Raw genomic sequence first — 13916 nt, 5'->3', positions numbered from 1 at the left:
TGTATGAAATGACAGTGTTTGTCCTTCAAGCTTTGGTACACGGTAACTTAAACGAAGAAAGATATTTAGACACATAGTAGCTTCTGAAAAAAGATACAATTTTTAGAGACTCGGTTGACTTTTCAGCTAAAACTATCTTCAGGAACAAAAAATTAAGAAAATATTTTAATCAACTCAAAAGATTAACTTGTAAAGACCATTTGAGAAAAATTATTTTGTGAGCCAAGAAGTGAAGCACTTATAATTTATTAAAAATTCAAAAATAATTAATGCAATGGAAGTGATATGTGATGTACTTTAAACAGCACGTAGTTTTACGTATATAGAACACTTGTACGTATATGCAACAAATAATAATGCTTGTAATTTAACAAAGTTTTACAATATTGTTTCGTTAAATATGGCTGGTTTGTAGTGTTTGAGTGTATATATATATATAATAAATTATTTGGCATAGTTTTACTATTTTATATCATACCAACCAACAAATTGAAAGTTCTTTAAGTTACATAATAATAACAATTATTATTATTATTATTAATATTATTAATATTAGGAAACTTCTGTAATTTTATGTGTAGAAACAGGCATAAGTTTCAATTTTCTGTAAATGAATGTTAAACATTTATTACAAACTTTCTTTATATTCTTACATTCATAGGAGATAATCTTACTTTGAACCAGTATTTGTAAATCTTAGATAAATTAATTTCAATCTGATTGTCGATTTGACTATTATCGAAATATAGGTAGTTAAGGAAAATTGTAAGGTTCAAAATTGGTCTTCTTGGCAATGGGTAGCTTAAAAGAGTTTAAACGTTTCTTATCATCAATTTTTACCTATAAAAAGTAATATATTATTTAAAAAATAAAACCCACAAAATTGAGAACAAAAGGGGGGAAATGTAGGGATAAGAGAAGGGATGGCTAAAGCACGGTAGTCTTTGTTTTTAATTTGGTAAAGGTACAACGATCTATGAATTTTAATTTTATATTCATTCTAAATTTTCGGTAAAAATTTTTGTTATATAATTCTAATTTCATTTTATACGATAACATAAACATTATATTTTAAAATAGTGTTCCACATTCAGAAATACTCGTCGTACACTTTTGGGATGCAATTAATTTTAGATCTTAACTATACATACAAAACTGTACCTACTCAGTAAATGTGTAATGTTAGTTTTTAATTAAGTTTTATATATGTATACAGATATGTAATATTCCCCATATTCTAGTGACCTAATTGCTGTAATGTTTGGTATGTATACCGGATGCTACCGATGGACTTGACAATGTAAAGAATCCTGAACAAAATCGATGTAAATTAAAGCCTGTTAATTGATACTTTTTAATAGGATAGTCTTTCTGATTTTAAATAAAATTTACCATTGGTACAGCGAAAAAGTATCAGTCAGGCTGAAAAAAATTTTATATACCCTAATTTTACATGGTTTTACATTTGATTAGAGAGAAATGAAGAAGGTATTTTTTATATCCATATGGTATTGGGGTATATATTTACTGCCAAAAGAAGGTTGCATTTTTTTCGATTTATTAGACAGGTACCATTAATTTAAATTTAATATTTCTAGGAAAATTGCCTTTTTCAATTTAAATTTTACCTATATATTTCTTTTAAAACTGTTTATTTTTTACTTTGTGACATGCTACAAAACGTAGATATTAAAAAATTGCTAACTTTCGGTAGTTTTGCCACTGATGGGATATCAAAATCTCAATTCATGTTGAACCGAGCAAATAACCATTAAGAAAGTATTAGAATATATACATATTCAAAGAAATTTTTCTGAGAAAATGTAGATCTTTTTTTTTTTATCATGTACAAAGGAGATGCCTGTCGTGACATCTAACTACAAAAGTTGTAAATGGGGAAACATAGCTCACAATATACAGATAATTTGTATGGTAGGCAGCACTTACCCAAGGTTTCTTCCTGGCATCGTTTTTTATATTCCGCACACACTGTCCAATCATTGTTTATTCATTTATCTGTATATAATCTGATCAAATATTACTAATCTTAATACAAGAATTATTTTCGTTCCTAGCCAAATCCTCTTTGAACACCTTGTATGTTTTTTTTTGCACTTTTAATTGTTAACTAAAACGAATTTATATGAAGTTGATTTAAAAATTGTCTCTATGCAGCATCTCATATCCATTTACGGAAGAAAATATTATAATGATTATATTTAAGTAAAATGAATTCTTTTTATTATCCCAATGGATAAATGTAGGATTACGAAAAAATTTTATGGATTCATTAAAATGTAATTAATTTAAATGTTATAACAACGATTAGATTTTTCGATTACGACCACACCTAAAATCGATATTTAAATCTACACTACTTGGCCGAGATCTTAAAATTTTCTTACACTAGCCATTACCCACCCGTCTGATTTGTTTGCTGTTTCACTTTTCTCGAAATACCATATTAATAATGAAATAAAAGTATTTGAATTTATTAAATACTCTAATGATATCGTGGACGTAAGATACAGAGATATTACATTGGAAAAACTCTACGAAATCTAAGGTAATTTTTTCTGCTATCGAGGTTTGGTTGCCGAGGCTGTTTATGTGGGACACACTAATAATACAAGGGATGGTATAAGATCGATCTTCACCCATTTGATAACCAGTTGAGCCAGTTGACCAGTTTTTTTCAAATAGGCCTATAGCATTATTATCGTTATAAAATTAATAGTATAGGCTTGCGGGAAAAACAACCGTTCATGGGAAAAATTAATTAAATTAAAAATAGCCATGAACACTTTTCGATAGAAAACTATGATAGGCATGTTTAAGAATCAATAAAATTTCATAAAAAAATATGTCTCATCTGGTTATCTATAGGTAAAGACCGACCTTATGCCGTTTCTAAGACCTTAATTCCATAAGTCCTATTTTACTCCATAAGTCCACAAGTATATTGTGTCTGTCTTTCACGCATATGTCACCCAAGATTGTCTACTATTGCACAACACCATCGAAATTATTAAAAATACTTTTGGGTTGCGATAGCGATATTTGAACCTACAACTGAGCCACTTTAGTTTACTTTTTAATAAAAAATGAATTGTGACAATCGAGATATAAAATACCAACATTCAAATATATATATCACTCATAGCAACGTCAATATTATAATCATAACTTTGATTGGTAGTAACAGATTGTCTATACATATGCATTGCATTCAACAAAAAATTTAATACATAAACATAAATTATAAACAATGCGTGATGTTTCAAATTTGAAATTTGCACATTTTGTTTTAATATAGAATATAGTTTTTGTTAATATTGCTTAGAATATATATGTTATTCGTAATAGCCGAATTCACCCATTGTGGATACGAAGTGTACAAACGTGTTGCGAGTTTCAAATTTATACATATACGATAATCTATATGTCGTTATGAAGTGAAAAAAAAAATTTTTACAAAAACTATAGGCCAAAAAATACAGCCCATTAATTGTAATATCTTTTATAGTTTTGGAGAAAATGGAGACAAAAATTTTGTCCTAATTTGCACCCTCACGGGTAAACAATGATGTTTACAAAAAAATATAAATAATTTTTTAACTTTTGTTCTATCTCTAACGGTTTACAAGATAGGTCCTACAGACCCAAGACGCAATTTACCTATATTGCTCATTTACGAACTTCGCCACACTTTATATTAAATTCGAGCTTGATATCTCTTTTTGTTTTTGAGTTATCGTGTTCACAGACGGGCAGACGGACAGACAGATAACCGGAAATGGATTCTTTAAGTGATTTTATGAACACCTGTACTAAAATTTTGTTGGTAGCATCAATATTTTTAAGCGTTACAAATTTGGGACTAAACTTAGTATATCTTGATATAGAAATATTACATATACAGGGTATAAAAACTGATGTAGTAATTAAAAAGCAGAAAATAACAGAAGTGAATTTTTGTAGAGATTGAGACTGATTCAATTCTAAAAACAACAATCATTCGTTTTTCGAATTGCTGAATTCAAGCATTTTAATTTTACCATAATATAAACTTACTAAACTTTTTAATTAAGCAGACTTTGTCGTATAGTAGGTTGATTAATAAAACTTTTTCAAGCTATTACAATGTCTAATCGTGTTAACAAAATGTTTTTTGCTTGATTAAAATCTTAACAATATAATTATGACTTAGTTGAAGTTATATACAGCAAAAATTGCATATTACAAATAGGAATTTTAATGAAACTATTATGCGCTTTGATTAAATAATTGACCTATGAGTATATTCGGTACGGTAAAGTAACACGTATATATCTGCATACAATATAGGATATGGGGATAGTTTTTCAACATGAATATGTAATACATACATCAATCGCATTATATCACGATACTTTATGATTTTCAATGTTACAATAAATCAAATAAGGTATCTGATATGTTTGTATTTACATATCTGTTGTGTTTCATATTTACTCTATGAAAAAAAAAACATACTTTTTAGCAAAAAAAAAATCGACTTCAATATATTTTCTAGGATGTTTATGTCATTAGACGGTGTCATAACAGATACCGCACAACTAATTTTAAAAGAATGTACTTTACAAGGAATAATATTAGAGGCTGTGCCTTTTTAAAAGTATATAGATTACTTACAAAAAAGCACTTATATAATTAGACAAAACTTTAATAATAAACAGAAAGAGTGCTTTGTAAAATGATTAATACATACTTTAAATTTCGTGAGTTGCTTCTTTTTGGTGAGTCTACCAAACTTCTCTTAACGATTTCTTTCGAAAGCGCTGCATTCTTAAATGAGCCATGACGTCATATATAAGCTATCGGTTTGAAAAACCGCAGCAATATTTATCGGACGCTATCACCACTCGATAACATTTATAATTATTAAACAGTAAAATATTTTGTCCGACAAAAGTACTCTTCCGATGATCTTATATACGACATCGAAAATGCGGTGCTCATGAAGTTCTGTCCTTTTTTTTTTCTATTCGCTTAAAATTACTATTGATCTTTTGTTGTCTTAATAAGGACAAAATTTAATCACAAATGCAAACATCTTTCTTCTAGTACTCGAAAAAGCATCATGTTCCTTGCCCGTCTCGCAAATCTTTAATGGTAAGGATGTTTGAACAATGGTCATCAGTTTTATCGAACAAAATGATTTTTTTTTTACTTCTCATCTTTTAAGTAAAATATAAGAAAAAAAAAACAATATGTCATGTGTGGAATTTTCTTAAAGATTTAAAAATAATGCTGTCACTAAACCAAATAACAATTTTAAGAGACAATTGAACAAAAGACGAAAAAATAATTAAAACTGTATGAAAAGGATATAACTATTGTTCGAAAAAAAGCACCAGTAACCTCCTTCTAGCAATGTTTGCTCTGTTTTCTAAAAAGAAAACAAAAAAGAGTAACCACATTTGAAATTTATCTTATAACACCAACTAACACTGTTTAGCTATTGTCGTTCGATATACGACCAACTAAAACCTCTGAATTATCTATATAGAAAATCAGATTTGATATTTGTATGTAGCTTGGATTGGATTAGAAGTGTTGGAAAATGAACAAAAACCAATTACATTTTAAAAATTAAATACGACAATCATCAATTTATTTAACAAAACATGATTTGAGAACAATTGAAATTGATTTGATAAATAAACAAAAAGCATTGGATATTGATATATCATCTTCATTTCTACGGAAAAAAACCGGATAAAATAAGAATTGAAATAAAAAAATGTATAATCATAAAAAAAAACTTGAATAGAAAATATCAAAAATGACAAATACATTTTCTACGAGAGTATTGTTTACATCAATTTTACAGATTTTATATTTGATACTAGAGTGATACCCACCCGCTTCGCTGGGTTTAAAAGTAAAGATTGATAAAGATTGCTCTCGCTTAACACCTTTCTATAATACTCGAAATAATGGTAATTATTGTTTTACACAGGTAAAATATATGTATAGTTTTCTATTTTTTGAAATGTATAATTATTCATTGACTGTAACCGAAAAGGAATATTTTACAGACGGGCTATTTTTACAGAAATCTGTAATTTATGGTAAAGTCAAATTTAATTAATTAAGATTTTTTTTTTTAATATATCTTTATAAATTATATCTCATGTGTTATTCTGATATATCAGCTATAATGTTGTACAGTTTCATTAAAAACGATTCGCTTGTTTTAGCGTGAAAGCATAACAAGCAAACAAACAAACATGGTTACATTCGCATTTATAATATATAGAGATAGAGATAAGTTGTTTGGGAAAAAATTTATTATAAATTGTCTTCAAGTAGTGCGATTCAATCAAAATATGTCTACCACAAGATTGTAAAATGGATTGAGTTTATCTAGAACGTATTAGAAATGAAAGTGGTACATTTTATCAGAATTTTTCCGAATGAATTTGAAAAAAATGTAAATTCAAAAAGAACTAACTTTTATTTAATGAGACCCTCCGGAAAGGAAGCAAGTTTCGATATTCCTTCGCATAGTCTAAATTAGTTAGTCTATTTGATTCGTGGTACGGTAGTCACTTATGGGTTCAAAAAATACCAAAAATTTGTGTTATGTATTTGCAAACCCAACGTGTTTCATGGGATCAGGGAATGAATTATTAAAACATTTGTTCCACGTTTGACTATCCCAATTTATTCCTTACTTTTATTTTCTGATTTTTATTGGTCTGTTTCTTGGATATTTAAAATTGGTTTTTCTTGGATATTAGTCATATAATGGGTTTTGACACACAATTCTGCTCACTGATCAGATCGTGTACAATATATCTAGAAATTCTTTCAAAATTATCAACACACTTGCTTGCTTGCAAATCAGTTTTATTTCAAAGCATCACCAACCACTTTATGTGCATCTCCAACCACGGCCAATTTTTTGTAATCATTATTTCGAATGAATCACAGTGAATTGTTGTAAAACAACATTAAACAAATTCATAGGTTCTAATAACATTAAAAAAAATTGCATGTAAAAAACCCTAAAAACATTCAGTAAATTAAAAAAATTAGAAAACATAAAACCAATGAACAACGCTGATGCGAACACTTTCTGTGAAAATTAAATTAAAAACACACATAATACGAGAATGGATATGAAAATGTACCCATATGATGGCTATCTCTCTACCTGTTGGAAAGAGCTTATATTCGATATTTACACAATGTACAAAACTATTTTGAAACTAATTTCAGAGTAAAAAAGCTATAACCATGTGAACATAGAAAAAACAAGTTAAAACAAACAATTGACTGAATTAATTGTTGAAATACCATGTATAGATAGTGTTGATTACTCTGTCACATTACACTTACCATATCATACATACTATACAATTCCCATATAATATATACTATACAATTTGCGCATAATTTGCGCTCTCAAGGGTAAACAGTGATGTTTTCCAAAAAATATTTCAAACAAAAGGTGTTTATTTACTTAATAAGGAACATTTTTTACATTTGAACTTTTGTTCTATCTCTAACGGCTTACAAGATGGGTCCTACGGACCCAAGATATAATTGACCTATGTTGCTCATTTACGAACTCGACCTCAATTTTTAAATCCTGAATGCGCTGTAAATATTTCAGCTTGATATCTTTTTTCGTTTTCTATGAACACCAGTATCAAAATTTTTTTCGTTGCATCGTACATTTTCGGTCTGTAAGTTTATTTCTCGTCAGCAGCCAACACGATAACCTTGAAAATGAGACAGGGTAGGACAAAGCAGGCTAGGAAAATAATGTATAAGATATTACTGCAGAGAGTCGTGTAATGAAGAACCCTGATCTTTAAGGTTCTGTTCCACACTTGATTTCTATATATTTTTAAACTAGATAAAACCAGACTCATTTGAATGTCGGTGTATTTGTTTATAAAATAAACAAAAGGTATTATCATCAAATTAATAACAATATATTGTTTCAATTTTCATGTGTGGTTGGTTGGGCGAGGTAGAATATTTATCAAAAAAATTATATTACATATTTTTATGGAATATGAGTTTATATTTATTTTTTTATAAATAAAAAATATTTTATTAAAAATTTCCTGGAACTATCTACAGCATATCTAACAATTTTTAACTCTACATTAGGGTAGAGTTGGAAAATATCATTTAAATCGTTTCACTAAATGAATTTCGTTTCTCTAGATGAAACCTTTCAATGTGGGCTCACTAAATGAATCATGTATGGAATTCATGTAATTGTATCATAATCGCGTACGTCCTTAAAAGAGCTGGAGGAACAACTGAATGTAAACCAGGTACTGGGACACAGGAACATTCCAGGAAATTGTGAAGCCGACGAGCTTGCTAGAAATGGCACAATGCTGCCGGACACAAGCTTCAATAAATATCGGGGAGTTCTATTTATAAACTGCAAGTTTCTTCTCAAAGACGATATATTAAACAAGGCCATTCTTAGAAGGTAGGAGGAACGTACTTGTGGTACTTCAAGACAGATATGGTCTGAGTACAATCGTAGGCGTTCCGAAGATCTTATATCACTTCCAAGTCCCTCTGTTAGCAAAGTTGTTGAAGCTATTACAGGACACTGTTTGGGCGGCAGGCATGCTGACCGATTGACCTGGCAGTGTATCACGATACTGCAGGAACGGTCACAGTAGTGAGGAGGAGGAGACAATGTCTCATCTTCTCTGTCACTGCCCATCTCTTGCCATGAGAAGATGGACTTACTTGAGCCAGCCTCTCTTTGACGACCTCTCCGACCTAAAATCCGTCGATGTCAAAGCACTCCTACTGTTCTTAAATAGCTCCAAATAGTTCATGGAGTAGTGGCCAGGGATGGGCCAACCCTTTTTCGATATGACAACCGACCCTATTGTCTTAGTGTGTCTCACCCCAGGCCAGCCACTCTAACTTAATCTAACCATCATAATCATAAGCGACGTCATGGGCACAAGCTAGTTCAATAATATAAACTTATTTATTTTAAGAAAATCATGTAGTCTAGATAAAGTTTTAAGTTTACAACCTAATTTTTAAAATATCATATGTACAATATCTAACACACACGCTTGTTATTATCATGCAAAAATTCTTTGCGTGTATTCAAGCACATCATAATTTTTAGTGATAAAAATATTTTCATGTTCTTTGAATTGTTTTTATGAATTAATAAAGTTTTTTAATATTTTATTTTTAAATAAATTTTTAAGTATTTATTATATAGTTAAGAATCAAGTTTAGTGCGAAAACTTATAACAATGGTAGGTATTATATTTTTTAATATAAGTCATGGCAGACTTATTTCGTAAAAAAAGAAAAACTCATATTGCAGATGAGTTATACCGCCTATAATTCATACTAAAATTATGTGTTGAAAAGTTAAAGAGTTGAGAATTTTCATTTTTAAGGTGTTTGTTTCCCTACAGTATTACAAAAAAGTCTTGGTTTATTGCACGGTACTTAGTACATATAAACCAAATACATGCTTTGTAGTAAAATAATGTGTTATTTTTAGTTTTACAATATCACGCAACTACAAAAATATATAATATATTATGTGCAAGTGCTGCTTATATATTTGATAATATAGATATTTCTCTTCAATCCTCAATACTCTAAATATAGTCGTCTCTGTTCATCTAATGATTTGATCTTCAATGAACTCATAATTAAATTAAAATTTTGTTTTTAAATCATCGACAACCTTATATTTTTATGGTATTATTATAAACTACAAGATTGTCTAATGATTTAGATAGTTTTTTATGACACTCTCTAGATTTTTTGATATTGAAGTATCCAATTAAAACGGATATCTTATATGATTCATCATTTTATCAACCAACTTTGAACGATAAAATAATAACTAAAAGTCCGATGACCTTTAATTTTTTGTGATTTTTGGAAACATTGTTAATCAAAAAATGTATTTATAAAGTTTTGTTGAAATCCCTAGTATTATGCAACCCTTGCATATCTCCATAAAATATCAACGGAAAAGTTAAATATTCTCTTAATATCAAGTAATCTCGTTCGCGAAAGCACCATCTTTTCAACGTAAAATAGCATATTTTGTTTTGAATTGAAACATTTTATTCAGACAAAATACGCACATTAAACCAAAAAAAAAATAAATAAATAAATAAACTAAATATTATAGGTAATATCATAATATTTTATTTTCTTCTACTTCCGATTATACTATATTTTATAAATCGGAAGTAAAAAAAAATAAGTTTTATGTTTTTCTATGTTTAATATTTTAAGCTGTCTGCGTTCTATATGCAAATGTTTAATTTAGTTAAATATAAAAAAGCGTACATATTATATACCTACCATACGTTTGTATATGCTAACTTGGATTTATAGTGTTTTGTACGACGTAAAATATATACATATATATATATATATATATATATATATATATATATATATATATATATATATATATATATATATATATATATATATCGAATGACGATGATACTCTACTTGTATCATCATTTATACTTACCCCATTCTCTAAATACATTCTAAAATCATATTATTCTGTCAGTTTATCTAGATTCCAGTTAATTCCAGGGACAGTTTGTATGACACGTTTACAAAATCAAGTATATACAGAGTTACACTAAAAAAAAGTGATGCCGTTAAAGTATAGGTAAATATGCGGTTGGGAAGTTAATTTCATGGATTTCACTCAAAACAATCACTCAAATCGAGTAATAATAAACAATTTACTGCAAATATTGTTGGAACAGCATTAAAATGAATTCAGTTTAACATTATAACAAAAAAACATTCCAGTTTTTCATATCTGTGGAGGATATCCACATAGGATATCAAACAATTTTAGTTTATTACACTAAAAATATAGTAGATTTCAGAGGCTGGAATTGCCTGTTCCTCCAAACCTGGAATCACGTTATAGTATCTCAATAAAAAAAAATGTCATATCTTCGCTAATCTGGGTGGAATTTATCAAAATATCTTGTCTATCAGCCGCTGGAACTATGTTAAATATGCCTATTTTTGGCTCCCCTCACAACTTTTCAGAATTCGTTTAAACTTATTTAAAGCTTGCTAATCTGTTTGTTAGTCTTTCATGCAAAGACAACCGAACGGATTTGGATGAATGGCACAGAGATTATAATATTCTGGAATAGCCACTATGCTACTTTTTTCCCCGGTTAAATGTATGGTTCTCGTAGGATAGATTTGTTTTAAATTTTTTAAAGCAAAGAAATGTAATGATTTTTGGCATTGGTAGTAGTAGTTTGGAAATAAGTGCGGGGTTCCTGTGGGATAGCATACAGGTATTTTTAACGATGTTCCAGCATGGTATTTGCAGTTTCTATGTTAAAGCAATGGTACAATTTTTTTTTCGACAGAATTTAACGAAAAATTAAATTTAAGAATTTAATAATGCTTACTATTAATTCCCAAAGTTTCAGAAATTTTGACCGTTTAAAATGGGAAATAATTATGCCAACGTCCCAATTTCGATCAATTTACGTCAAAATTAATATCTCGAAAGTGAAAGTTAATTTCTAAATTTTTTTTTTAGAATTGTATTGTATAAACATTTTTTTCTACTTTTTCTTCAATATATAATAATATCATAAAAAATAGTCGGAGAGACCGGACATTTTACATGCTTTAAATGGGACATGACCCTCAAAATCGCGAACTTTGTCTTTAAATATCTCGCGATCTAAACGGTCAAAAATTATGAAATTTTAGGAATTCATAAATAAAGCTATTATAAACCCGAGAAAAAAAATTCGGCCAAATCTGTCGAAAAGTGATTTCATGCTGGTACTACCTTAAAGGGTTTTATAAAAGTTCGTGAATTAAATCCTAAGCGCATTTTCTCAATAAGGCTTGATTTGAATTTACTGAGTAACGATAAAAACACTCAAAGTCTCTTTACATTGTGGGTAACACCTTGGCCGCTGCTAGTTAATAATAAAACTTTTTATATTCTGTAAACATAAGGATTCCTTCTTACTTTTTCAATGTCCATAGCTAAACTATTTATTTATTCAACACATAATAACTTTTTTGCATATCCTTGAAAAGTTGCCCTCTCGTTTAAAGTAGCTCTATCAACTTGCTTTTTGTATTACTTTCAGTGACTCCCAGTATATTTTATATGTTTATGTATATAATATTGATACATATATTATATATCTATGATTTGCATTTATCCATATAATATAATAATACTTCTTTTTACCGTCATATAAAAAATAATTTAAACGAATGGGTTAAACATTTATATTATTTTTACTATTTATTTATGATAGTTATTTTTGTCTCCATCTATGTACTAGATATATAAATAAAATGGGTAGAAATAAAAAAACATTTGTATTAATTTTTAGAACATATATTTTTACAAATTAGCTACGTAAACGGAGTGGTTTGAATATTAGAATATATAATAAAAGCTTTATAATTAATATTAATGTATTCTGAATGTTTGTTTGTTTGAAATAAATGTTCCAATAAGTGAGCTTATCCATAAAAATTAGTTGAAGTAATTGGTAAATAGTTTTGTTTTATTACTAGCTATACAATCATTATTGTATAATTTCAAAATGGTCAGTTGCAACTGTTTCAATACAAGATCATTATTGTATGATTTCTATATCATTCTTACATGATTTTCTACGCATGATCTAATGAATGATAAGATTAAATTAGAAAAATAAGTAACTAATATTAAAGAACTTTTGTGTTAGACGCAGTTTGATCGGTTATACTTCTCATTCTTCTATGAGTTCATATTTTAGTATCTTTTGAGAGAAGAGGGGAAGCAGGCACAGCGACGTTTTCATATTCACGCAGAGAATATTTGTTGGAAACTGATTCTTGTAATCTCGTTGTATATTTTAGGAAAAACTATAAAAACACCGGGTTTGTATTTTCTAAGGATATACTTGGCTACTCAAAGAGAATAAAGTCAGTAAATTATACAAGAATGTTGTAAAATTAATTTGAAAAATATGTTTTCTGAAAAATTTATCGAAAAAACTTTAAAATTTACCTTTTAGCTACACAAATAATTATCTGGAAAATTCATATGAATTACGTAGTATATTCTTATTAAAGTATGCCTCAGAAGTTTTAAGTCAACTTTAAGTGCGGTTTTTCTTCGATGATAAGTCAGATATAGAAAAATGTTTGAGGCAAGAGTTGCCCATATCAAAATTATGTAGCTCATAGCCACCTTGAATTGGATCTTGACCGTAAAGTTCAGATAAAGGTGTATTTGTTAGAAAGTTGCTCCAGTTTTACATTTATTGATAAAATGAATCTATATCTAAAAAAATCTGGAATAGAATTTTAAATGAAAGTTTATACGGTTTCTGTGGAAGCTATAAATATTTCAAAAAAAATAGATTCTAAATAAGTTTTTCTTCTATGTTTTATCTGTTATGAAATCGTTGAAATGGACTAACCTTGGAGGTAAGGAAGATATTGTCCAAGGTGCCTCAAAGATTCTCACGTTCACCCCGAATAACTTTTATGACTTAACCTAGACGAAAAAATCTGGCCATATTTGCTTACTAAGACTAGATCGACAAGGAAAACCAGCCAAATAAACTGATTGAGTGCATTTAAAAGAGTTGAATTCACCTGAAAAGCAATACATTGAATGATGTTTAAAAAGGGAATCTTGGACTGTAATATATGTGTTTATGAATAAATATACTGCATCAATACATATACGTATTATTATTATTATTACTTGTATGGGTTTTCGATTAAGTAAAATTGTGAGAGCTAGACATAAGAAGAAGGGGTTCAATATTCTAGTTTTAACAATAATAATAATGGTCTTTGTTCTGAAGTCATAATAA

General features: G+C 28.5%; 1 protein-coding gene across 1 annotated transcript in view; it reads left to right on the top strand.

The window, feature by feature from the left end:
* The window catches only part of LOC123294175 (roundabout homolog 2-like), a 560947-nt gene that overhangs the window by 333103 nt on the left and 213928 nt on the right, over positions 1-13916 (top strand). The window lies entirely within an intron of this gene.

This window comes from Chrysoperla carnea, chromosome 2 (genome assembly GCF_905475395.1).
Source record: "Chrysoperla carnea chromosome 2, inChrCarn1.1, whole genome shotgun sequence".
Lineage (NCBI taxonomy): Eukaryota > Metazoa > Arthropoda > Insecta > Neuroptera > Chrysopidae > Chrysoperla > Chrysoperla carnea.
The sequence above is the reverse complement of the archived record's forward strand: the minus strand, read 5'-3'. Positions and strand labels throughout refer to the sequence as shown.